Raw genomic sequence first — 26,917 nt, forward strand, 5'->3', positions numbered from 1 at the left:
GTGTGGAGACGGGAATACGGGCAGCGTGGAGAAGGGTGGAAGTCTTCTTCCCCGCTCAACCACCAGGGTCCCTGCGCCCGGAGATAACCACCGAGAAGCGATGTAAGAAAGACGGAAAAAATGAGAGTAGGAGGCTTTCCAAGTCTACTGTTTGCAAAAGTGCCCCTTTCCTATATTTCCAGACCAGGAATGAGTGTCCTGCTGCTAATCTCGAAGTTGCCTTTAAGTGCCTTTTAGGAGAAATGTGCGTAAAAATCTTGGGCACCTCCAAACTTTTATCTGTCACAGTCTGTCTTGCAAAATGCAGCCGGGTTTCGCACGCGGTTATTAGATATTAAGCCAGGTTTGATGTCTCACATTTTCTGTTTTGGGGGAAGGTGTCAGATGCCTGCCAGGTGCCCTTCTGTTTCCTTGAAGGGTTTTGACAGTCAGACTTCCAGGCATGAATACAAGAAGGTGTTTGCAAGGCAGACGGGAGCGGATCGGGAGAAAGGAATGAGCTGAATGAAGCCAGAGTGATCGAGCCATTATCAAGTGGAGGCCCTGGAGAAATCGTAGAGACACAGATTGTTTTATTTTTTATTTTTTTTAATTGTAAACATATCCTTCACTCATTGCCATCCAGTCGGAGGTGACCCCTCGCTGAGCCTCCAGCGGGTTTTCAGAGGGTGTAAATCACACTGGAGAAGAGTGATTGCCCTGCCTTCCTTCATGGAGCTGTTGGGATTCGAACTGTCAGCCTTAGCGTCTGGGCTAGCAGCGCAACTGCCTACAGTCTATGTCACCAGAGCTCTCAAGTAAATGTGTAACATTTATGATATATATTAATATATTTATATTTATTATATTTCAACGGTCACCAGTAAGCCAAATTTCTTCATTATCCGTATGAGAATTTCCGTTTTCCTTCTGATGCAAGGCTTTTAAATTGATGAGAGGGGAGAAAAGGTTTTAGAGTAAGATGGGTGATAGAAAAAAATGAAACTTTAGTACTTAAAATATATCATTGCTAAGGTAAATGAGCGAAATGAAGGTAGTTTTCGTGTCTCAAGAAATGTCTTACAGTACTAATTATTTTTATTATCAAGAAAGACTTGTCTATAATAGCATTTTACAATGTCAGTAGCCCAATTCTTGACTAAACTCCTAAACCAGAAATTTGTAAAAAGATAGAAATAGCCTAACTTGCCAATTAAGCTTGTATAAAAAAAACAAAGCATTTTAACCATTTAACTCTTATTCTTCTGAATTTGGATGCAGTCTTCATTGTTTCCATTGAAGTGAAATGAATTGTTAAAAAGGACAATAGGGAGGTGGAATGAATTAAGAAAATGTACAGGTAACATTTAATGTAACCCAATGCACGTTTGGAGGGAGATGTTTTGCCTAATTAATAAAAGAGGATTATGCCACAAATAATAGTAATTGAGTAACAGATATACTTGCCAGATGCAGGGTTTCTTATTTCTAGCAGAAAAATAGGAAAAACACAAACATTTCATGCAAGTAGTGTGGCCACACAGTCATAAGAAAATAATGTTACAAGAAAAACTAGCATGTTGAATTAGTGTTAGAGAAAAAAAAAATACAAGGAAAATGAAAGTGGATGCCATAACTGTACATGAAGTTAAAATTTTTACCTAGAGCATATTTATGGTCATAATTGTTGTTGTTAATTGCCGTCAAGTCGAGCGCAACTCATAGCGACTCTATGAACAAAAGACATTGCCTTTCCATAACTATTGTCATTTCTCCAAGTTCATAGAGTTAAGAGAGGCATGTGATTTAGGAAGTGGATGCCACTCCTGCTCCCAAACCTGTTTAACAGCTGGAGCTCCACCAAACACTGTTTACATTGGAAAACCCTTCTGGTATTTTATACCCCAGTGGTAAAAGGTTCAGCATCACAGCAACCCAGGTTACTTCAGACTGCACAGTGGCAAAGAGTGATGTACAAAGAGGAAGAGTGTTCCTCCAGATATACCAATACTAGTTTCACTTAGCAGTGGTTAAGTGTCGTCAAGTAGAATACGACTTGAGAATAAGTTTTGCATAAAAGACCTAAACTCTGTTCTATAACTACCATAATTTCTGTACATTTATAGAATTTAGAGAGTTTGTAGAATTTACAGAATTTGTAGAGTTTCCAGAGGAAGTGGATGCCACTCCTGCTTCCTATTATAAATCAATATGGAAGCTCATCCAAACACTGTACATAATGGGTAACCATTATGGTATTTGACAAGACTACGGAACAGTGTGCAACATCACAGCAACACCAAGTTGTTCAGTTCAGCAAATAGACAAGATTGTTGTCATTCAAGGAATATTCATTTGAAAATTAATAAATGGTCATAAAGGATAAAAAATAATCTTGCCAGCAATGAGAGTACCTCCATTCTCATTGTCAAGTGGATTCAACGCACAGCCACCTTCCCATTAGGTTTCCAGGGTTGTAAATCAGTGTGGGAGGAGATTGCTCATAGTTCTCCCCTGGGGCAGTTAGTGGAATTAAACTGTCAGCCTTTTGGTTAGCAGTTCAAAATGTTACGCACTGCACCACATTCTTCGTTGTCAGAATCAACTCATAGCTGATCCTCCACTAAGTTATCAGAGCCAGAGTAGCTGGTGGATTTTAACTGCCTGCCTTTGAGTTAGTGTAATTCCTTACCCACTAAGCAAACATAACCTCCTACTACACCACCAAGGCAGTGCTATAATAATGAGAGTGCTATAGTAACATAGCACCTTTTATCCCACGTTCACATGGGTTTCATTAGCTGTCTCATTTCAGTTTCTTTTAAATTTGGGATACTTTAATTTGGTTATCAGTCATTTCAGATTGGAAGATACATCGTTGCTCATCACAAAGCTACAGCCAAGGTATGGATGCACTCTTCCCGAAAGTGTGTTGATAGGAAATGCTGCAGTTTCTAAAACTGGTTGCATATGTGAAGAACTATATAATAGTTGTCAAACCTACAAAAACGATCCTAAGAGCACTTCATTTGGTAGAATCAGAGAAAAAATGACCATCAATGAACTGACACCGTGACTGCAAGTGGGCACTGCATGTCTGTGAGCTCAGTGTAGGACCAGACAATGCTTCCTTGTCTTGTATAGCATCACTGGGAGTTGGAACCAGTCAGTAGCATCTAACAACATCCTGTATGTGGTTTGATGCCTAAATACAACAAAGTTCTTTAATCAGACTGTATCAAGTACAGATGTGGCAGAGTTAGAGATCAGAACTAATTGTGCTTAAGTGCTAGAGAAAATAATTGAAGTTATCAAGGATTTGATTTTATTGGGATGGAGAGTCACCAACCAAGGAAGTAGTAGTCAAATGATATGACACATTACATTGTGCAAATGTGTTCTGAAAAAACCCTGTTAAGGGTGTCCTTAAGACTGGGTTTCTCTTTTCGAGTCAATTTTAAGAACTTTTGTTCTCACAGAAATCATCCATTTTATCAAGTATGTATTATTTGTATGCACCATTGAATTAATTGCAGTTCAGCAACCCCATATGATAGCCTGAAATGGCCCCATCGTTTCCTAGGTTGGAAAATTGATGCCTTTGATTAGTAGCCAAGTAATTTACCACCATTCCATCAGGACTCTAAGAATTGATGCCTTTGAATTGTGGTGTTGACTGGTATACCAAGAACAGCAAAATGCAAATCATGCTTGAAAGAAGTATAGCCAGAATGCTGCTTAGAAGTTCGAGTAGTGAGACTCAAGAGAGACCATTAAAAGGAATGTATTTGCTGCCATTAATTTAAGCAGCTGTTGCTATTCACTCTAAGCCATGCATGTCCAGGCCTGAGGTGCCCCTGGATAGATGTGAACTACCAGGCTTTGAGTTGGCCACTGAGCACATGAATCACTTGTACCAAGAGTTCCACAACAGTGTATATAACCTGTTTATTATTTCACTTTATTTGCTCAGTAAAGAAGAGCAAATACTGGTCTCTTTTTAAAAAATCCAGAATATAGAATCCAGACTCATAGTTCTTGATGTTCCCTAACTCTGCTATTCTAATAAAACCACATATTGTGATATTTATTAATCAGTTTGATTTTCCTAGAAGGCTGCTGTTTTTGTCATTGTACAGTTATACACCCAAGTCTTGCATACCATATGCAAGCAGATTACAAGTTTGAAAGTTCTTTATGTAACAACTTACTGGATCCATCGAACAAATCTGCTTGTAGACAGTTCTCGTACTTAATACAAAAAGAATGTTATGTACAGGAAATGGAGATACACTGATGAAATAAATACAGCTAATTATAAAGACAGACAAATCTTTCAAAAGGGAAGATGATAATTTTTATTGTTATTACAAAAGCTTTATTATTTCAGTCATTTGAATAATTGCAAGAGCAGACTAAGGGCTTAATCCTCACACAGGCACCAAGTCAGGCACAGTAGGTAGCTACAAATCATAAGAAAAATGTATCTTTACTGCTGGAGTCCCTTAATTCCTTCCTAGAGCATGTTTTCATGCTCTGGAATTAGGCTAAAAAGCTAACTTACATCAATTCCCTTTAATCCTCCCTATTTTTTATTATTATTTTTTTAAATCTAGGTATTATCCTGCTGTCTAGTGAATATTATTCACTGAATTCTGGCCCATTTACTTTAGAAACAAACTGAATAAAGTAAGGGATATGTAAATTTCTGAGAACCCAAAGTGTGAGTCCTTAAAATGCAGACCTTCCAGGCTGAGATCCATTTAACAAGTGTAGAGAAAATGGAGGTGAGGACAACCCCGAGGTGTGCAGCTTAGTGGACACCTCCACTGGGGCAAGTATGGAGGTAGCAAGGACTTGGGCTGACAGTTAAGCACTAGCTAATGCGCCTGGTGGAGGGGAGCCTTAGAAAGTTGAAAATGTCAATTCTACCTTTGCTGTCCACAAAACCTGAGGTTTTTCCATTACAGATTTTAAATAAGGGCATGTGTGACAGGACAGAAAAGGAAATCCTTAAGTCCTTGAATTTTCTGCCCATAGTACCTATTTTCCCTTTTATGAAAAACAGGTTTTCTCTTTATTTCTACACCTCTAGGCCCTTATAATTCTTAGTAAACAACTCAGCTATCATTATTACTGTTTCAAGGAAGCATAGGATTAGAGGTATGTGAAAAGTATATTTCTTGAAGGGAAGACTCAATGTTCTAGGACGCTGAAAATCCAGAATGTCCTAGAATGAAAAGCCATCGAGAAAGTTGAACCACCTCTACATGAATCATGGCAGTAGTTGGTTCAAATGGAATCCACTTAACTACTGCTAGAAAATTAAAATACTTTAGTAACTGTTAAATGGAAACTGAAGTCTTTTTGAGTTATGCATATATAATTAACAAGTTTCTGCCATTGGCAAGATCTCTAAAAGAAACAAACTATGACTGTATTAGATAGTATCTGCTAGAAATCACTGAAAAATTAGCTGGAGGAACTAAAAGCTGTATTTGGAGAAAATCATCCCCAAGTCCAGTTGATTGCTATCTACCTTACATATGTCTGTGAGAGGATTAATGGCACAGTTTGTTCTGTTAAGGTAGGCCAACACTGAGTATAACATTTAATCATCCTACAATCAGAGCTGTGGAGCTTCAACCAAAATTTCATAAAGGGTTGAAAGTCTGACTGTTGCCTGATGTTATGAGCTATAATAAAATTGTTTTTCATCCGTGACTATCTTAATTTCTACCCAAAGGAAGTTTTCATCCATGAAGCAGCGTTCCACAAGCAAGTTGATGTCAGTGAGGAAAGGTACTGGAGTGCTTTCATGTGTAGTAGTCAACAAAGATCACAAAGTAATTATAGTCCCGTAACTAGTGTTCTGAAGATCACCAGGGGAGTTTAGTTGATTACTTTCAAAAGTTCATCATGGGAGCAATTTTTTGACCATAGATTTCGTCTTTTCCATGGGTTGTAAAACTGCACCTGATTTCAAGTGTGATCCAAAATATTTGTAGCGCTCCGGCTGAAGGTATGCCAAGAAACTTCATTACTTCATGTTCAATGTCCCGTACTGTAAAAACAGTTCTTGTAATTTAACTAGCAGACAAGTATGAGTGATCTTACGCTGGAGTGAACAACCTGTACTCTTTTACAGACAATTTACAAAATGTTTACATTCAGTTATCACATATTCAAGACTTTTCAATTGAAAACAAGGATTTTTTTACATGACCTAAATTAAATTAGTCAAGATCACTTTACTATTTGTCATTTAATTTCATGGCAATATACTCAAATCTTCTGGCTTAAATTTACATATATTTTTGCTGGATAAATCATTTTGTTTTTCCAAACGAAAAACAAGAATTTGTTACGTTTTTCTTTCCCCTTTCCCAAAATAAGAAGGCTTAAAATAGCAATTACTTAGATGTTTATTTCATTATCTTTTCTTCACCTGAATTCAGTCCATTAGTTAAAAAAAAACAAAAACAAAACCCAACAATAATGACCTTAATAATCTATCATGAAAGTTATATAAAGAACATTATTAGTGTAAAAAGTTACAAAGAAAACTATTCTATCTCAGTGTTAGAGAAAAAGGTTTTTATGTCTGTAGTATCTAAAATACGCAACTAACTACCCTACTTTTGCATTGTCTTCCATTACACACATTTGCACTGACAGAAGACAAAATGACAATATAGGAATTTGTATTGCTTTTTAAAGGTCCAACTGGCTCCACACACTGCCAGTTCACCAACCAAATAGCTAGACATTGTAACTAGGGAAATTTAAGATGCAATAAATCTACATGGAAATAATTCTCAAAGCTTTTTGGGATGGTTATATGGACATTAAAATGTCTTTTAAATAACTCAATCACTATTTGCTCAGATCTGCAACAATCCAATGAAATTTTTACATATGTATTTTTTATTATATTCTTTTAAGAGGTAGGTCTTTCATCGTTGATATCCATGTCATCTTACTGAAGTCTTGGCAACATGCACAGAATGTTTCTAAACATAACTAGCAAATAACTAGTTTAAAATATGTTCGATTTTAAAATGGGACTATCTTTGGAAATTATTTCACTGACTCTTCAGCTTTTAGATTTGTTAAAATCTAAGCAATTGCTAATACTTTGCTCTATTAGCTTGGAATTACAAAAAGAGTTATTATGTTCTGATTAAAGCTCATATTTCCCAGAAAAATAAAAGCCCAGAGGTTTGCACATTTAATAAATTTATTTAAATTACATGCAATTTAATAGCCATAAGTATACTTTTAGAAGGCAGACAATAACTGCTCTGTTCATAAAATATAGCCTTATTCATGAAATGAATGGAAATTCCATTGTTAGGAAACAGGCTTGATTTGTTTGTTTTGTGATTTGGGAATACAGTCTGACTAGGCTTTTCTTTTCTGAGGATGAAGATTACAGGAAATGAACTTGTCATTAAATATACAATTACAAATTATCTTAGAGGTAAAATCACAATCTGAAAGAGACCACATAGTCAATGAATGTCAACACACAACATCAGGGGGGCTTCCAGTGAACCCAGACATTGTCTCTTCCATTCTTCATTTATTTAAAAAATTTCAAAGTCATGATAGGGCAGAAAGTTAGCCTTCAATCTAAAAACCACTACAGTGCTGCAGTGTGATTCATCCAAACTACAATTAAATTTTAGCCTTGTATTTACGAAAACTCAAGTAAGATAAAACTGATACTGTGCTTGTAAATTTTAGTCTCTGCACATTCTGATGATCCTAAGTATGTGTTCATTTATTGTTGGATTGAGATTTAGCTTTACCAGCAGGAATTATCCAACTTAAAAACGAACTGATACAAGGAGTGAATTTACTTGTAGAACTGGCACTTGTAATTGGTAATATTTTCATATTAGATGCATGCAGCTGTTATAAATACTAAAGGAGGCATTTTTGCCAGGTCTCAACATGCTTTCTTTATTGTAAATCCCACTGATTCAATAAGTTAATGGAATTTTCTATAGGGGTACATTTTCATTGTTTCAGTTAGAAAAACTGCAGTATGCTGTTGTATTTTAAAACAACTTACTGAGTTTAATAAAAGTTAAAATAGGAATAGGCAGAAAATAAGTGATAGACCTACTTATAATAAAGCAATGTCACAGTTGCATCAAGGTTTTTTTTTTTATGTACGCATTAACCATCAAACGAAGGGCTCAAACGAATTCTTTCCTTTAATACAAACTTGAACATTATTTGTAAATGCCTCATTTAAAGTAGTATAGGTAGGGGAAGAGTTTAGAAAAGTCCAAGTAATAAAATGTATTCAATTACTTGGGAAAGTTAAAAAGCTAATGCAACAATGTTACATCCAGATAAAAAACATTATTCAAAAGCAATTCAAATACCGAAAAGGGTTTCAAATTGAATATTTTATTAACATGGTAGTTGTCTTTGTAACATGTGCACACACACTCGCACACTCAGAATGATCTGCCTGGGGTAAAAAGCCTAAAATATGCCTAAGGGGGATAATGAGAAATAAAAAAATTCCTGTAGATTTTCATTATTGTAGGCAATTATGTCCACATCACTTACAAAGCTATTGCCAAATCTGTCCAAGGAAGCAGTTTAGGGGGGAGGGGGGATCTTAGGGAAAAAATTCAACAGTGGCATAGCAGAGCTCTCAATATGAGAAAGCTGGCATAATGTGGACTTTGGCTGTGAATTTTCTCTTTGCAAAATTGGGGCCATGGGCCGTGGGGAGAGATTTTTCAATGGGCAGAAATTAAGAGAAGGCGGTGTGAAGTAGGCTTTTGCAGTCAATTTTCCTCACAGTATTGTGCAGGGTCATCAAGAAAATGCTTAGTCTTTCTCTGGAACCAGTTTCAGAACTTTTCCAATTGCAATGGTCTTACCTAGAAATAAAATAATAAAAACAAAACAAAACACCTTTCAGTAATAAGTCTATGTAAAGTATTAAATGATAAAAAAAATCCTTTACACTGTAAATTACAAATTAGCTGACTTCACTAACAAGGATATGATAACTAGTGTGAGAGTCTCATTAGAAGGGTTCCTAGGTGTCAAAAATGGTGATGTGCTCAACTATTAGCCTAAAGGTGGTCTGTTCAAAGCCTTTCAGACACATTTTGAAGATAGGCTTTATAAGCGGCTTTCAAAATTTCAGTGTTGGAAAAACTCAAGTGCCATGGATTTGGAAGTGACTCCTAGTTCAGCTTCTAGTAAGTTTTCAGAGGCTGCAAATCACATAAAAGGAGACTATTCATGCTTCTCCTACAGAATCACTGGCTGATTCAAATGGCCAGAGAGGTACAATAATTGGTTAGCAATGCAGCTCACTACAGAATACACCACTAGAGTTCCCTTCAAACAAAAAAACTAGACAGAAAATATGAAAATTAGCTTTAGTCTTTTAGAGGACAACCAGGAAAGAAGACTATCTTCTCTTAATTACCTGTCTTTGGATAAACAACATATAGAATATACACAAAATAGAATACTACTTGTCTTTGGATAAACAACATATAGAATATACACAAAATAGAATACTACTTGGCAGTGAAAAAGATATAGGAGTTACACATGTAAACCTCTGAATAATGCTTTTTTTAGGAAAAAAAAAATCACAGTAACACACAAACTCAATCTTAAGCAACTGGGGGGAAAACACATCCTTTGAGGAGGATTTCTGTGAATCAAAGGGCTTCCATTGAGTTTTGTCAAAATCTTAAGAACTAAGTTTTTAGATAGAGGATTCTAGGGTTAAAAATTCTACTTTCACTCTCAACAAGAAGTTTTACTAGTACAGTCAATATTATCTTTACACTGTTTTCTCAGAAGGTTAGATGAACATATTCATCATTATAGTCCCAGTGCCCAAGTTTCAGACCCTGAGTAAATATTCAAATAAATGTCAGATAGAATCCTACTTTACAATGTTAATCACCTAATCTATATTTGAATTGAGCCACAGTGTTAAAACATTTTCTACCTATCTATAAAAAAATCTTTAGTAAGTCATGTTTTCATAACACCAAAGAATTACATAATCAGTAAGATGAAATATAAAAATGAACATGAATATTAGACCTCTGAAAAATTAATCTTTAAAAAGTATATTTTATGCATTATGTATGTATGTATACACAACCTCGGAAAAAATAAATCCCTGTAGTTTCAATTAAACTAAAATTCTTACTTTTATCCAGAGGCACTAACTGTTGAAATGCATGCTGAAATAAATAATGTCTGCTATTCAATTCACTCAACTCATGAAGAATTTACTGTATGAACTCGTTGGCAGTGTGTACTTTAGTGGAATGACAGTCACTACAGCAAAGTTTCATCAGGCAGGCTCTTACCCTCATCTCTTAAGGTAAAACGACCCATCTGAGGGAAATCTTTAAAGGTCTCAAGGCAGATGGTTCCTGCAGTTCTTAAACGAGCGATACATACTTGGTCTTGTTTCACAAAACGGGGCCGAGTCTTACTTTTTTCTCCAGATTTTTTGTCTACCAAGCAGATTAAGGCCTAGCCAAAAAGAGTAAGAAAAATATTTTAAAAATATTAATATAAGTGCAAATAAGACTGTATCATTATTACCTATAAAAAAAATCATCATGATTAAGTAGCCTTAAAACCAGAGGGGAAATTTATCTTAAAACAAACTTACTGTTATTTCGACTTCTTCAATACAGGTATGGATATGCAGCACCGCATTATAACCTGGGCAAATGATGGATTTGTGCTCAATAATCACTATCTGTTAAAAAAACAAAACACTTCATTTTTATCTCTACAGTAAAAAAAAGTTCCTTAAAATGTATAGCACACCATCTAAGAGGATACTGACTTCAGTTATTTTTGTTATAAGCTATGGATCAGGTTGCCTGACCTCAAAAGCATGAACTTGAATACCCTCTACCCTACTGATCTTCTTGGCAAGCATCTATCTAACTTTAAAAAGCACAGCATGTTGACCTTGTCTTGGAAGTCTTTCCTTTACACTCCCCAAGGAATCGTGTTAATTATTACAGCTCAGACACTACTGATTTTCTTAGATGGTAATTTTTCATAGCTTTACCCCTTTCTCAATAATATCCTAGGGTCCAATAAAAGTAAACAAACTTATATATACTAGTTAAGATACAACTCAAAAATCCTGTCAGTGTATACCAGTTATTTACTGTCATGCTCCTGTGGAGAATGTTACTAATAACATGGGCAAAATCTGCAATTTTTTCCTCTCTGGAATGTAATTTGCTCTGAATGAGTAGACAAATCATTACTTCTAAGGCAATTTGTGTCCTATTTAAAGTGAAGGACATTGTTAGCAGAAGGTTAAGCATGTGTATATTTCTGTTATTGTCTGTTTTTACAAAACAAATGGTAATGTATTCTAAAAATTACCATTAATAGATACACCATCTTGAAAGCTGCATTAAGTGAGATATGTATCATGGCTGTCATAGACACATATAAATTCTAGTATTACATGGCTTGTGTTATTTTCATTCCCTTTCTACATACTAATATGGGTAAGTGGTATATCACCAATAATCAAGACAAAAGACATTTTTAATTCTAATTTCATTTAGACAATACAGATCACAATGACAACTACAACAATTAACTCGTTTACCTGGGCATCAAATGTACGTCCAGAATGACAAAGGTTATTAGGATCACAAAGTATGAATCCTGGGAGAATCTCTTCTTCTTCAATTCCTTTCAGTCTGATCTTGAGGTTTTCACCTGGGGCTACAGAATCAGTTTCTACATCATCAGAAAGGATTCCAAGAACTTCCACATTGTGCTTGGAAAGAAATCAAGATAATAAATTAACACATTTACTGCTATAGAATTTGCTAAAGAGACTGAAATATCCCTTTTTGGTTTTGGTGGTTGCAAAATAGCCAGAATACTCATTTAAGTATAAAATTACATTTGTGTGACTATAATGAAAGACAAATGTAACAGTATTATTACAGCATTAAAAATATTTTTGCCATTTGTTATTATCATTTAGAATATAATTTCCAAATTGAATTCCCTATTATGTAAGTCAGCAGTCACCGTTTTTACTTTTTCAAAACTGAAAAACTTTAACATTTGAGTTTTAATTTTATAGATTTAATTCTTATTACTGTTGAATGAGGGCTTAAGAGATATATTTTCCAATACATATGAACCAAATACCAGAAGCTTGCATTTTGAAAATTATTTACTAAGCTTTAAACACATACCAATTTGTTTATTACTGGACAAAGTTTTCTTTTTTTTAGGTGATGAAAATGTCCTGCAACTATAACTAGATAAATACACAACAGTGTAACTGTACTAAATAGTAAATTTTATGTTTGTATATATACTTTTAATATTTATCATGAAAATGTGCTAAAATATTCCCTCTGCCCCAGGAAAAATTAAGATTCTTTTAAAAACATACACCAAGGAATAAGACAAAACCAAAGAGCTGTCAAGGCCGAATGAAATAACTCATAAGAGTAAACAGAGGAGAATCCAGAATCAAGCTAATGCAAGAAATTCCATAAACTATCACCTGCTAATTTCAGTTAGCCCCCAAATGAGTTTTCTTTCCCATGATAGTTTATGCTTAAATCACACCTGTCTGTGTTGTCATTCCAAGAACTAAAAGAAAGCCGTAGTTTGATATTGCTAAATTCTTCATAGTAGCAAGATAAAAAAGTAGACATTAGCAGCTCCACAGTCTGCAAATATAAGTATTATTTCCTATCTCCCCAAATACAGCCTTTTATTTGGACAGTGGAGCTAGTAAAAAGATTACCTTAATATATGTGTCACTTTTGTGCAACTGAATAAGAAGCAACCCATAACTAACCATCCAATGGGTTTGGAGAGACTGTAAATCACAGGAGCAGACTGCTTATCTTTCTTATGCAGAGCAGGTGGTAGATTTGAATTACATGATACCACTAAGCCAGAACTCCCTAAATTAATCCCTAATACCCAAAATTGATACCAACAAACTTGACAAAAATACTCAATTCTATGCATATAAAAGTATGAAGTTTATCAAAGATATTTAAGATGGAAAAAAACAAATCACCCCTATTTTCTTTCTCTGGAGATCCAACAAGTAGCTATACTAGAGTGATTAATGTTTGCAAAAGATATTTGCAATTGGCTTCACAGGTGCCACTGTCGTACCTGAGATGACTGAGGTATGGTATCCTCTCTCACTTCAAAACAGCTTTGGACCAAGTCAGGGTCCTTATGAACATTCAAATTATCTGATCCTAACTGAGCCCACATTCTTTACAATGTAGGATTTAACGTTTATACAGATATATTGAACATCTTAACTGTTCCAAAATTAATGTGCAGATTACCAGAGCTGAGGGCGGGGGGAACATACATTACTATATAACTTCACAGGTTTGATTATCTCAATGTTTCGGTACACAAACTGAAAACCCACTGAATGTGTACTAAAGCAACAGAAATTCCATCACATGTTTTCTGTGTCATATGTTCTTGGTATTTCATGTTACTGCTGTGGTCCATCCAGTAAAGGCAGGAAAGGAAAGGTGATGGCAGACATGACAATTGTAGGCATCAAAAAAGTTCTCTGTAAACCAATAATTAAGGTAACTCACTTTGGGACAATTTCTTTTACTGTCGAAGTAAAAAGAAAAAAAATAGTTGAATTTGACCAAGAGATACTTTTAACATCTGTCTTTTGTACAATATTCTAGCTTTGTTCCACTGAGTCAGGAAAACAAAACAGAACTGATTTTCTCAGGCTAGCTTAACAACGGTGGGACAGTCTACATGTGTATTATTATAAATCCACCTCTGCCCATTTATTCTATATAAAGGGATAGCTTCCACAAAGAACCACCACTTCTTTTACTAGTATATTAAGGCTACAGCTAAAACTGGGTATTCACTTGGTAATAGTGAGTTATGGGGTTTTTCCCCAATAGTAGAATAGTGGCATCTATAGTATGTTCACAAGGTTGTGCAACCATCCAGACTATTTTAAACATGTTATCATTCTAGAGGGACATGTGCACATCCAGTCAGTAGCCAGTCCCAACCCACCTTCTTCTGTCTTTCTGAATGAAACAGTTTTGTGATTCCTCTATTTAAAAAAAAAAAAAATTGAGCACAGACTCAAATTGACAGTTATTTTCATTCACTTGCCATCCTTCAATTCCCTTAAAAACACTTTGAAACCAAGATACTATGCAGGATACTCTCTAATGTGTAAAAGGTGTAATTTATAAGGTACATTAGATTGGCAATGGAAGCCTAAAGGTAAAGCTCAAGTTTCGTAATTCACTGTCTCTGGAATGAAGATGGTAAAGAAATTCTCAGTCTATTTTCCTACAAAAGTAACATCCTTAGAGCTGTTGGAGAACACTATCCTAGAAAGAGCTCTGGTGGTCAAGTAGTAGATAGGGAATTGTACTACCAATCCCACAGTGAGTGGATTAATCCACCATTGTTCATTCTTCAGTAAAAGATGGGAAATCTCCTTGGTGGTAGTGAACAACAACATCCATATGACATAGGTTTCTTTATCAACAAGTGAGCAGTAATAACACAAAGGAATAATTCATGTTGAGTTTGCATGTTGTAATGAAACTTAGTGATGAATACACAACTAACCCTCCAGTGAGTTTTAAGAAGGTATAAATAACACTCACACGAGAGCCCATTTTTCATCCTTGAAGCAGGTGGTAGATTCCAACTGCCTGCCTTTGAGTTGGCAGCACAACTCCTTACCAACCAGGCCACCAGTATCGATAATGTCAGGATAAAGGGCAACTCTGCCTCCAAAACTAGTGCAAAGCTTAGACAGGTTATTGGTGGCCTAGTGGCAAGCAGCAGGAATGGCATCCAGTTCCTAAACAACATGCCTTCAGAAAGTCTATGAACTTTGATAAATGTCGATAGTTATAACCCTTTTGTTCATAGGGTTGCTATGAGTCGTGCTAGATAGACTTGAAGGCAGTCAACAAGTAACAAGAAGCTGTGCTGCAATCGTGAAGGCACACAGTTGGAGTCTATCAGCAGTTCTGTGAGAGAAGGAGGGGCAATTTCCTCATGAGATTAACTGCCTCTGAAAAAATACCGAGGGTCAGCTATGGGTCGGTTCCAACTCAACAATGGCACACAAAAACTTAATGAACCTCCATTCACCCAAAATCCTCAAATTCCTGTTTTCCTTTCTAGTTCACATTTTGCTAACTGAAGTGAAGCATGAAGCACTTAAGCACTCAGATCTGTTTCCTTTCTAGAAAATAATAGGGTTGGAACAACCTTCTTGATGATGATGACATCTGGCTCTAAACTGAATAAAGCTTTAACAAAGTGTTAATACAGACCCTTCCAATAACTTTTTCTCACTTAATAGCAGTTAACACCATTTTGAACTTGACATCAGTAAAAAACAAAATTATGTTTCTCTTAATGGCAATCCCTAAGATTCTGAAAAGTTCTGGTTCTTTGCCAGTATTTTCAAGGACAACTAAGGGAGAAAGAACATTACCAATGCATACCTTGTTTGGCATCATCACAAGCTGCTGGCCTTTACAAATAGATCCTGATTCCAGCTTTCCCAGGACCACAGTACCCATATCCTATGGAAATTAAATTCAAGCTTCAGACTTTTATTATTCCTCTTAACAACCTAAAGTGACAATCTGTAGGGCTTACTCATCAGTTCAAGGATACAGTGTTTAAAGATTACTCAATATAGGGTAGATAAACTCTGACATTATTTTACAGCTTATGAAAAATCAGTGTTATTTAGGTATGCCTAAGATTTAAAAAGAAGACATGGTACAAAGAGACAGCACAGGAATTTACTGCTGAGTTGCTTGTATAAATTCCTTTCAATCTCTGAACCTGTTTCCTTAAAAATAATACCCATTAAAGAATTTAACCAAGTAATGAAAGAATGATAACAAAGCAAAACAAAACAAATACCCATCAGCTTTGATGCATAAATCACCTAGGTTTAGCAGTTTTATTTGAAAGAGTTTATCTTTAGGACATGATTAGTCTTCTATTGGGAAACTCTAAAAGTGAACTGCTTGAATAACTTGTTATATTTATGCCATTAAATAAAATATAACTATTAAAAAAATCATGTGTCATATATATTTATATATGTGTATATATATAAAATAAGGTTTTGTTAAAAACAAAGCAGAATGCCTACCAACAAACAAAAGGATAGAGAAACTCTGGTATATTTTCACAATGGAATACTAAGCAGCATTGAAAAAAAAGGAACTCATGAGATATTATACAAAAGGGAAGACCCTGGAGGACATTATACTGAGTGAAATATTTCAGTCACCAAAAGACTAATATTGCACAGGGTCACTGCACAGGACAGACATCAGGGTTGGGGGAAGACAGAAAAGGAGGGGAGAAACGATGTATACTGCATTGAAACAGACGAGGGAGAGAACTGTTTAAAAGGGCTATATGAATGAGTATTCTTGTCATTACAGAAGTCCAGAGCGAAGGCTGCATAGTGGAGTGGAACTTGGGGAGAAGGATTGTATAACAATGAAAGAGTTTTCTTTTCAAGGAGAAGAATGAATTGGGGCGGGGCAGGGAGAAAAGTGCAACAATGAATGACTGGAAACCCTATGTCTTTAACTTTCATTAAAATAAAAAAAAAACAACAAAAAACCCAAAAAAACCAACCAAAAAACAAGCAGAATGATCCCACCTCCCCTAAAATCCAATTTTTTCCAACACATTGTGTACCTTGTATTTATCCACAATTGGCAGCCTGATTGGTCCATCAACTGATCTATTGAAGTTTGGCAAATTATCCAGATATGGAATAAAGGGTAATCCACTAAAAAAATATAACATATCCATTAAAGCTAATGTAAGTATCAAAATTAAGTTAAATGAACCTGTCATTTTACATAACAGCATGGTTACAATGTTTTGATTCTATGCATATATTATTCTCACTCAGTTTATTATTGACTGAATTTTATTCCTTAGAAAACTAAAAATATTACAAAACAGATCAGTATAATGAAAAGGCTGCCCTATAAACTTAAGTGGTAAGGTTTTAGAAAAATCTTTTATAGCAAACAACCTATATTGCAATAAAATAACTACAACTACACAGTAATATTTCATTTTCATGTACTTTCACAGCCTAGATATTGCAATTCCACACAATAATTTCTTCTCTCAAACTGTAACAGATTAAAGGACTTAATATTGCAGACATGGCAATACAAGTCATTCCCTGATTTCTGTCTTTTATCAGTATCTTTATAAATTCAATCTTTGGAGGTTGGAAACATTTTATTTGATAGAACATCAGCAAGCCACTACTAGCAAAACTTTTTAAAAAATATACATTTTCCACCAGATGCTCTGCAAAAAAATAACAAAAAAAATTACATTAAAAAATAATTTTAAATACACATACACAGAATACTATAACCAGACAGCCTTAAATATGGTTTGTTATTGCTTGAAAATGTTTTAAGTTGGACATTACCTGTACTCCCAAAATTGATCTGCAGACTCAATGCAAAAATCCCAGCAGCTTTTTGGTCAATTGCCAAGCTAATGCCAAAATCTGTATGACCATTCAAAGAACCCAGAATAGCCAGCACTATCTTGGAGGAGGGGAGAGTGTGTCTGTGTCAAACTTAATACAAATCTTAGCAATTAAGCCGTGTGATACTGGACTAACAACAGATACAGACTATATTAAGAACTCAGAAAATAAACTCATGCCAAAGGGCAATCCAACAAGCACTACCAAGATAAATGAACCTAGACACAGAACTTCACATACACCAAAAACTTAACTGAAAATGTTAATCAATTAGAAGAAAATAGGAATAGATCCTCATGCCCTAGCAGTGGTAGGTAACATATGACAGATTCACAGATATGACAGCAAAACTGGTAATTTTATTTCATCAAAATTAGAAGTATGCTTCTAGGTAACCATCAAGAAAAGGGAAAAACCTCCAGAATGGGAGAAAATACTTGTAAATCATGTATGTAATAAGAGACTTGGATCCAGATTATATGAAGAACACTTATAGGTCAATCAAAGGACAATTAACCTAATTTTAAAATGGGAAAAGGTTCTTGTATTTTAAAAGCCAATATTACATTCGAGTCAGTTTTGTCCTAAATTAGTAAGACACACTTATAAAAAAACACAAAACCAAAGGACAGAAAGGCTCTTTACCTGTACCAAGGACAGAAATCTGATTGCTCTTTAAGATTTGCTCCTGTCAGTCCTGAGCAGGGCATGAAATGAATGTCCTTTTTAGGATTGAAGCCAACTTTCTTCAAAAATGGCACTAGTTTCTCTTTACATTCTTCATATCTATGAATATGTATAAACAAGTCAATTATAATATAAAGCAATTAATTTCATTATTTAAAACACTCAAAGTTTGGAAAACCCCTAGGAAAAAAAGGCAAACTTAATCTTACCTCTCATTGCTCCAATTGACTGTTGGATCATCCATCTTATTAATAAGTACAATTAAGTGTTTTACACCTGCTGTTTTTGCCAACATTGCATGTTCTCTTGTCTGTCCTCCTTTTTCAAATCCAGTTTCAAATTCTCCTTTCCTGGCAGAGATTACCTATTACAAGAAATCAAAAGTTAATTTTTATACATTTACATATAACTTTCTAACAGTAAAATATCTTTTCAATCACAAGAACAAATCTGTCTTGGAAGAAGTGCAACCTAAATGTTCCTTAGAGGCAAGGATGGTGAAACTTTGTCTCCCCTACTTTTTGGCATATTATCAGGATGGGTCAGGCCTTGGAAAAAGATACCATGCAAGGAAAGGTGGAGGGTCAGAAAAAGGAAGACCCTCAGTGAGATGGACTGACATTCAAAGATGGGGAGGATGGCACAGAATAGGGCAAGGTTCCTGATGCTCATGGTTTGCAGTTGATGAGATTTAGTGTACTTTACTGTCAAAATCATAAAATGACTGCAGGCTAAACAAATTGTTTTAGCTAATGCATTGATTATGCAAAGGTATTTGACTGTGTGGATCACAGTAAGTTGTGGCTAACCTTGAGGAAAATGGGAATCTCAGAACACTTGATCGTGCTTTTTATGAAACCTATACTTGGACTAAGAAACAGTCCTCAGAACAGAGCAAGGAAAACGGCATGGTTCAAAATAAAGGAGTGTGTCAGGGATGCATCCTGTTTCCCGTACCTTTTCAATCTGTATGCATAACAGATCATTTGGGAAACGGCTTTATGAGGAGGAGTGTGGCATCAAGATTGGAGGAAGACTCCTTAACAACTTACGATATGCCGATGACACAACCTTGCTTGCTGACACTGAAGAAGACCTAAACCATTTGCTGCAAACTCAAGGACCGTAGTCTTCAATATGGATTTAAGCTCAACATCAAGAAGACAAAGACTCTCACCACTAGGCTAAGTGGCAGCACCCTTATAGATGGAGACACAACTGAGGTTGTTAGTAATTACAGCTTGCTCAGATCCACAATCAGCACTTTTAATACCAGCAGTCAGGAAATCAAAAAACAAACTGCTTTGGGAAAATCTGCTGTCATGGAACTCTCCAGAGAACTGAAGAGCAATGATGTCGGTCTAGATACAAAGGTGCACCTAATCCACGCCATGGTTGTCTGAATTACTTGTTATGCTTCAGAAAGTTGGACAGTAACTAAGGATGACAGAAGAAGAATAGATGCTTTGAGTTATGGTGCTGGGGAAAAAAAACTTGAACATACCATGGATGGCAAAGGAAACAAATAGGTCTGTCTTGAAGAGGGTGAAACCAAGTCTCTCCTTGGAGGCTAGACTGAAGCTCTGCCTCACTTACTTTGGGCACATGGCCAGGAGAGCTCGGTCCTTGGAGAAGTACATCATGCTCAGAAGGGTGGATGGACAGCTAGGAGAAGGAGACTCTGGATAAGATGGACTGATACAGTAACTGGGGTGATGGGGGTTGGTGTGTCACAATTAGTGAGACTGGCTCAGGACAAGGAAAGGTTCAGAGCTGTTGTAGATAGGATCGCTATGCATCGCAGTCGACTCAACCAATAATAGGTGGAAGCAGGAGTAGCATCCTCTTCCTAAACAACTTGCCTCCAGAAACTCTATGAACTTGGATAAATGTTGATAGTTGTAGAGGGCCTTCAAGCCTTTTCTGTTCATAGAGTCGCTATGAGTCGTGCTCGACTCGAAGGCAATCAACAACAACAATAATAATGCTGTGCTTGGCATTCAAGATACTCAGTCTGACACAGTAATGGATAATATGAGGTTAGAAAACCATGAGAGAAAACATTTGAAGCACACTTTCATAAATAAATAAAATGATAAAAATTTCTTGAGTAGATTAGTAAAAGTAATTATGACATTTAACTCTCTGCAAATAGAACTAGCTTTTATATTTGAAATTCAATTTCAAGTGGGGCTTCTAGTACACAAGAATGAAAATGTTTTTCTTACCAGCACAGCCAGGTCAGCTTGAGAAGCACCACCAATCATATTTGGGACAAAACTCTTGTGACCAGGGGCATCTAGAATTGTGAAATGCTTCTTTTCTGTTTCAAAATAGGCACGGCCCACTTCTACTGTTTTACCCTTGTCGCGTTCTTCCTGATTTGTGTCTAAGGCCCAAGACAAATACCTGGAAGAATTTGAGAGTACTGCTAAAAACATAAGTATCAGAGCTACTTTTCAAATAAAGAAAATGTCATCCAGCTTTCTGTAAAACCTTAAATCACAAATAAGACTGGATAGAAATAAAAACTGTGAAAATAAGCTATTCAAATACTTAGAACCTCTATATATATATATACAGCCAATTACAAAATCGATAAATACATTTTTCTGAAAACAAGTTGACAGTGTACACAGAAAGAAAAAAAAAATCAATGCCACAAGCATAGAGCTCAGTAATGAACTCCTATATTTTTAAATACCTGGCACAAAGTGTAACACATAAATGGCTGTCCAGGGAATATTTCTGAAGTGCATGAAATTTAAAGTGAAGGCCACTAACCTGCCAGTTAAGAGCAATAGTTACCTGCTAGAAATTATTTCACTACTAATTCACTAGAGTAAAAATGTTCATTTTAAATTCATACTACTTATTTTTTTTAAAAAAATCATCAGTATTCCTTTCAAATAAGGCCGGTGAATTTTTTTTATCAACGTAAAGTTACAAAGCAGTGAGGAAAAAGACCCTCTCTCTCATCACTAATCTTATTATTTATTATTTCCTGTTCTTTCATGTTACTATTTATAGAGTTAATGACCCTAATTATACTGTTTTCTACTTTCTTACCCACCACTGTAACATAAGTCCTATTCTTGGTTATCATAAACCAAATGAAGGCAGAACCCCCCCCCCCCCCCCAATACTGTTGAGCCAATTTTAACTCATGCCAAACTTGCACTGGGGGTAGAAGCTCACTTTTTCAGAATAGCTGATAGATTTTAACTAGTAACCTTTCAGTTGGCAGTGCAACATGTAACACACTGTGCCACCAGAGCCCCTTATAGTTTTTAGTGATAATATAATATCTCATTTAAGTGGTTTATAATTTATTCAACAAGTCTCCTATTACTAGACATTTAGGCTGTTTGCAGATATTCTGTGTAAGGTAAGAAACAATTAGGATTGATCCACAATATCATAAATATGGAAGAAAAAAATGTTCCCTTTTTAGAAAACAGTTTTAGATCTTAAGAATTATATTTTAATGGACTACAAATAGCCTCAAGAAGGCAGTATAAGCAATTGTATACTGTCATAAAGTTCACTGTACCAGGTTTCTCTGTTCTTTTCTTTAGCTTCTCTTTCATATTTCTCAAGTGTCCTTTTGTCAACCATTCCAGTCAAATACCTGAAAAAAATTTAAAGGGAAAAGAAAAAACATAACTGTTTTTAGAAAAACTCTAAAGCCTTCAGGTGCAATTTTGACTGAAAGAAGTAGCTATTTTAAAACCACAGAGGAAAGGTCACAGAAGGGAAACAGGTATGTTTACAATTTAGAAAGATCTTCAAAGTAAAGAAACCTGACAATGTTTTTAACAAGTTTTTGTCATGTCCCATTGAGTTGATGCTGACTTTGTCACAGCTCCATAGACATTACTAGAATGTTATTTTTACAAGATCCTACTACCTAGCTTTTTTCCTCCCTTGGAGCTGGTAATGGATTCAAAATGCTGCAATTTCAGTTAGCATCGTTCTGAAGTAAGTCATCGTTAATATCACAGCAATCATATAAATACTGGCATCACATACTCCCCTGACAGGGATGTGCTGGGAAGGGCGCCACATCCCTTTTCATCTTGAGCAAATGCAAAATTCTTGAGGGGACCTAATGACAGTGTTTTCCAGGCAACAAAGTCTTATATTTTCATGTTTAATATTTTAAGACTATTAACGTGTCAAAGTAAAATTTTATTTTTAAGTTAATTTCTTAGCTGCACTTGACAGTTTTCCTTTACTCAGTCTAAATCAAAGCCTTCTTGCTTTTTAACTTTGATCTTTTGAGGTCTCTATGTAGTCATCCATACAGAACTGTTTCTAATCATGTGCATGCAAGTCAGTGAGATGCCAACAGCCTCATCAACAAAAAAGAAGTGTTATTATATAACACATCATGTGAGTCCCACCGTGCCATCTGTAGTTAAGGACCCCGTCTGAAGAGTTTGATCGAGGGCATCGGGTGTGGAAATTTGCAAAACTAGGAAGATTACCAAAGAATTTAAGTACACAAGACAAGGATGATTAGCACTCGTGGTCCTCTGATGACAGTTTAAATTTGGAGATGAAAATTTAGTGTTGTAAAACTATATTCTTTGATACTGTTGTTAAGTGCTGTTGAGGTGAACTGTTAAGATCTGAACTCTGCCTTATCCCACACCATCCTCACCATCTCCCGTAAGCTCAAGCCCATTGTTAGTCATTGGGTCATTGAGGGTCTTCTTTTCTCTGACCCTATTCCACCTTCCCCAGTATGATGTCTTTTTCCATGGACTTGGCTGCTCCAGACAACATGCTCAAAGTATGTGAGATGACGTTTCATGACCTTGCCTGTAAGGAGCACTCTGGTTTTACTACTTTCAAAGACAGACTTGCTTATTATTTTGGCAGTCTGTTGGCTATTCCATATGCTTCACCAACACTACACTTCAATTCTATTAATCAAGATTAATTTTTATATGTAGATAGTTTCTGTAACTTATAATGGTGTGTTAGCCAGACTATCTGTCTTTGCTTAAACACATCAACTTAAAAGCTAATAGATAAGAGTAAAAAGCCACTCCCCATCAGATTCAAGAGCTGGCTTTCATAATTCTATTAAAAAAAATTCTATTCAAAGCAGACTAAGATTTCCCATGACTTAAGATTATACAATCATGTTTTCTTTTTTTAAAACTTAAAAGACTGCTTTCAGAAACATTTAATCAACATCCTCTAAGCGTAAGGCAGCAACAGTACAGGAATTTTTGGGAAGCTGTAAAATCCACAAATGCTGGTGAAGTTGAAGAAAGATTGGAACTCTTATTCACTGCTGGTAGGAATGTAAATTGGTACAACCTCTATGGAAGTCAGACTGGCGCTTTCTCAGAAAGTTAGAAATACCATTTGACCCAGCAATTCACAGGGAAGCCAATGATCAATACCAGGCATCTGAAATGAAACTCTAAACTTCTCATCTGACTATTTGTAGCTACTAGATTTTCAGTAACTACTAACTATCCCAATTTTTGTTATTATTAATAACATCTCTTTTATCTAATCCAGAAAAATAACAATGACAACATAAAAAATAAATTCTCCTTCAAAAAAATCATCACGTTATATTTACTTTTTTTAATATTTACTTTTTAAGCTCAGCTTTTTCTTTTTTTAAAATAATTTTTTATTTTTATTTTTTTTTTACAGAGGTTTTGGATTTCTATTCATTCATTGCCACAATTTTCTCCCTGCCCACCCCTCCCCACCAGCTCGCTTCCCCCTCCGAAGAGAGAAAAAAAAAAAAAAAAGGAAAAAAAATTCCTTCATTAGTATACAATTCCCTCGTCCCTTCCCCCCACCACCCACCGAGTACACTTCTCTATGCAACCTTAATTCTGGATTCCTGTGCTAACCATAATACTCAATCATGTATCACTTCTAATCTGTTCTTTCCCTCATCTGTTTCAATACAATATACATAATTTATCCTATTTTTTCTGTCATACCCCCACCCTGATGTCAGACCCATTCTACAACAGTGGCACCATGCAGTATTCGTCCCTTTGTGACTGAGATATTTCACTCAGCATAATGTCCTCCAGGGTCACCCACTTTGAATAATATTGCATGAGTTCCTTGTTTTTCCATGCTGCATAGTATTCCATTATGTGGATATACCACAGCTTCTCTATCCATTCCTTTGTTGATGGGCCCTTAGGCTGCTTCCAACTCTTTGCTATTGTAAAACAAAGCTGCAATAAACATGGGTGTGCATTTATCTGCTTGGATGGCAGACATGGTCTCTCTGGGGTATATTCCCAGTAATGGGACTGCTGGGTCAAATGGTATCTCTATTTGCAATTTTTTGAGAAAGCGCCACACACCGCCTTCCACAATGGTTGCACCATCTTACATTCCCACCAACAGTGGATAAGAGTTCCAGTTTCTCCACATCCTCACCAGCATCTGTTGCTTGCTGTTCTGTTATATTTTGCTATTCTTACTGGGGTGAGATGATATCTCATAGTTGTTTTGAAGCTTTTTCTACTTTTTAAGATCAGCTTTTTCTAATTTTTCTATTTAATTTTTTAACTCTTTCACATGTAAATGTTTATATAAACAATGCTTGAACCCCATTTTTGTTATCTGTTGATTGCCTTCTGGTTGAGCATGATTCATAGCGACCCTATGAACAAAAGACCTGAAGACTTTCTATGTAACTAACGACATTTATCAAAGTTCATATAGTTTCTGGAAGCATGTTGTTTAGGAAGTGGATATTCTCTAGCATTTTATTTAACCCTTTTCTCCTAGATTAAGATAGAGTAGGAAGCATTATTGGCCAGACACTTCTTAAATAACAGGCCTTTCTAAACCCTATGGACACTAGAGGAACACACAGTAGTGTAGTGGTAGAGACCAGACAGGAAGTCAGTTGAAAGGAAGAAAAACAATGACAAACATCATTTAGTAACTGGAACATGGAATGTACATAGCTTGAAAACTAGAAATTGTAAAAAATGTAATGGAATGATGTCTTGGAGAGGATACAGCCAGAGTACTCTTTGGAAGCAAGGATAATGAGGTTTTGCTTCACATACTTAGGGCATGTTTGTAGACGGGGCTATTCCTTGGAGAGGGACAAGATGCTTGGATGGGTGGAGGTTGGCAAAGGATAGGAAGATCTCAACCAGGTGGACTGACAAGGTGACTAGTGCAGTGCGCTCTAGTGTGTCAGAGGTGTGAAGAAGGCACAGGATAGAACAGGGTTCAGATCTGTTGTTCACAGGGTCGCTATGAGTTGTACCTGACTAGATGACGCCTAACAACAATAACTTTATCACTGATAATATTTGTGCCAGCTGGTGGCAATCTCTATACTTGTCCAAGTGTTGAAACAGAAGCATTGTATGGGACGTTGCATTCTGCAGATGTGACTGTAAAACTTTTGTGTTTTGGACTTTTGTGCAGTGAGATAAGCCTTTTAAGTATTTTTTCAAGTTTTTATGTATTTGGAAGCCATAGTTCTCACCAGGATTTCCTGTTTGTGGATAATTTTCAGATGCCAATCACTATATACACCTGCCAAAGGATCTAAAAGGTGATTAGGATATAGAGAGACATATGTCCCATATGATCCTGAGTCCAGTGACTTATCTCCTACACAGTCCTACCACTAGAGTCCTGAGGGATATATAAAACCCAATATACATATTACTATTAAAAACATATGCACTCAATTAGTGAAGAAATAAAACCCAAATTTAAGTTAACTGATTTATAAAAAGGTTCACAAAAGGTCAACTTACATTATTTGTCCTCCAATGGTTGATTTGCCAGCATCTAAGTAATAATAAAATGCAAACCATGAGTAAAAACACAAAAATCCTGCAATGTACACTATCACCACTAAGAATACCTTTTAGCATTTGTAATTAAAACTTGAAAAAACAGCTGAACTATACTAAAGACTGTGGACATAATACTCAGTTACTATCTTCCTTGGAAAAACAAGGCTGATGAGACCACTGTAGTTAAAAAATGATTTACAAATCATATAAATAACTACTGCCTGAAATTTAGCTATGAGCACAATAGCAAGAGAATATCAAGGAGAGATATATAGGAAAGCAAAAGTAGCTAATCTTCCTTTCATTTTTAGCAAGTAGGATGGATATTCTTTTCGAAACTTCAGAAGTTCTTGCTCCAGAAATTACTCTTACTTCACGTAAAATTAAACTACCTAATGAAGTTAAAGGAGCTCTGGTGGCCAACTGATGGGAACTATGCTGCCAATCCAAAGGCATGCAGTTCAAATCCACCAGGTGCACCATGGGCAATCTTCTTCTATGCTATTTACAGCCTCTGAAAACACTCGAGGGTCAGCTATGGTTCCAACTTGATGGCATATTGCAATAATCCTCTAAAATTATCAAATTAACAGAAGTTCACACAGAAAACAGGCTTTATTGCCCAAGTTATTAACCAATATACTGTATACGGAACTATTGCAAGTGGTCTATAAATGAATTCTACATCACAAATACACTGAAGATTATCTTCTTCATGCTTCCATGCTATCACAATATTGTGAACAAAAGTATTAGCTAGGTTTTGTCAACTTAAAAAAAAAGTTAAAGTTCCATTTTTTATCTGACTGAA

At 35.7% G+C, this 26,917-nt stretch overlaps 1 pseudogene across 1 annotated transcript in view; it reads right to left on the bottom strand.

The window, feature by feature from the left end:
- Positions 1–8,730: 8,730 nt before the first annotated feature.
- Positions 8,731–26,917, bottom strand: part of LOC102843031 — a 36,911-nt pseudogene continuing 18,724 nt past the window's right edge. The window contains exons 8-18 of the transcript XR_438942.1: positions 26,065–26,098; positions 21,834–21,911; positions 20,509–20,689; positions 18,490–18,644; positions 18,239–18,379; positions 16,771–16,864; positions 15,546–15,626; positions 11,636–11,809; positions 10,667–10,756; positions 10,356–10,524; positions 8,731–8,888 (exon numbers count right to left, since the gene is read on the bottom strand). The product of XR_438942.1 is annotated as a eukaryotic peptide chain release factor GTP-binding subunit ERF3A-like (transcript). The remainder of the gene's footprint in view (positions 8,889–10,355; positions 10,525–10,666; positions 10,757–11,635; positions 11,810–15,545; positions 15,627–16,770; positions 16,865–18,238; positions 18,380–18,489; positions 18,645–20,508; positions 20,690–21,833; positions 21,912–26,064; positions 26,099–26,917) is intronic.

Source organism: Elephantulus edwardii, unplaced genomic scaffold, assembly GCF_000299155.1.
Source record: "Elephantulus edwardii isolate Elephantulus edwardi_28Jun2011 unplaced genomic scaffold, EleEdw1.0 scaffold00145, whole genome shotgun sequence".
In the NCBI taxonomy this organism is placed as follows: Eukaryota; Metazoa; Chordata; class Mammalia; order Macroscelidea; family Macroscelididae; genus Elephantulus; species Elephantulus edwardii.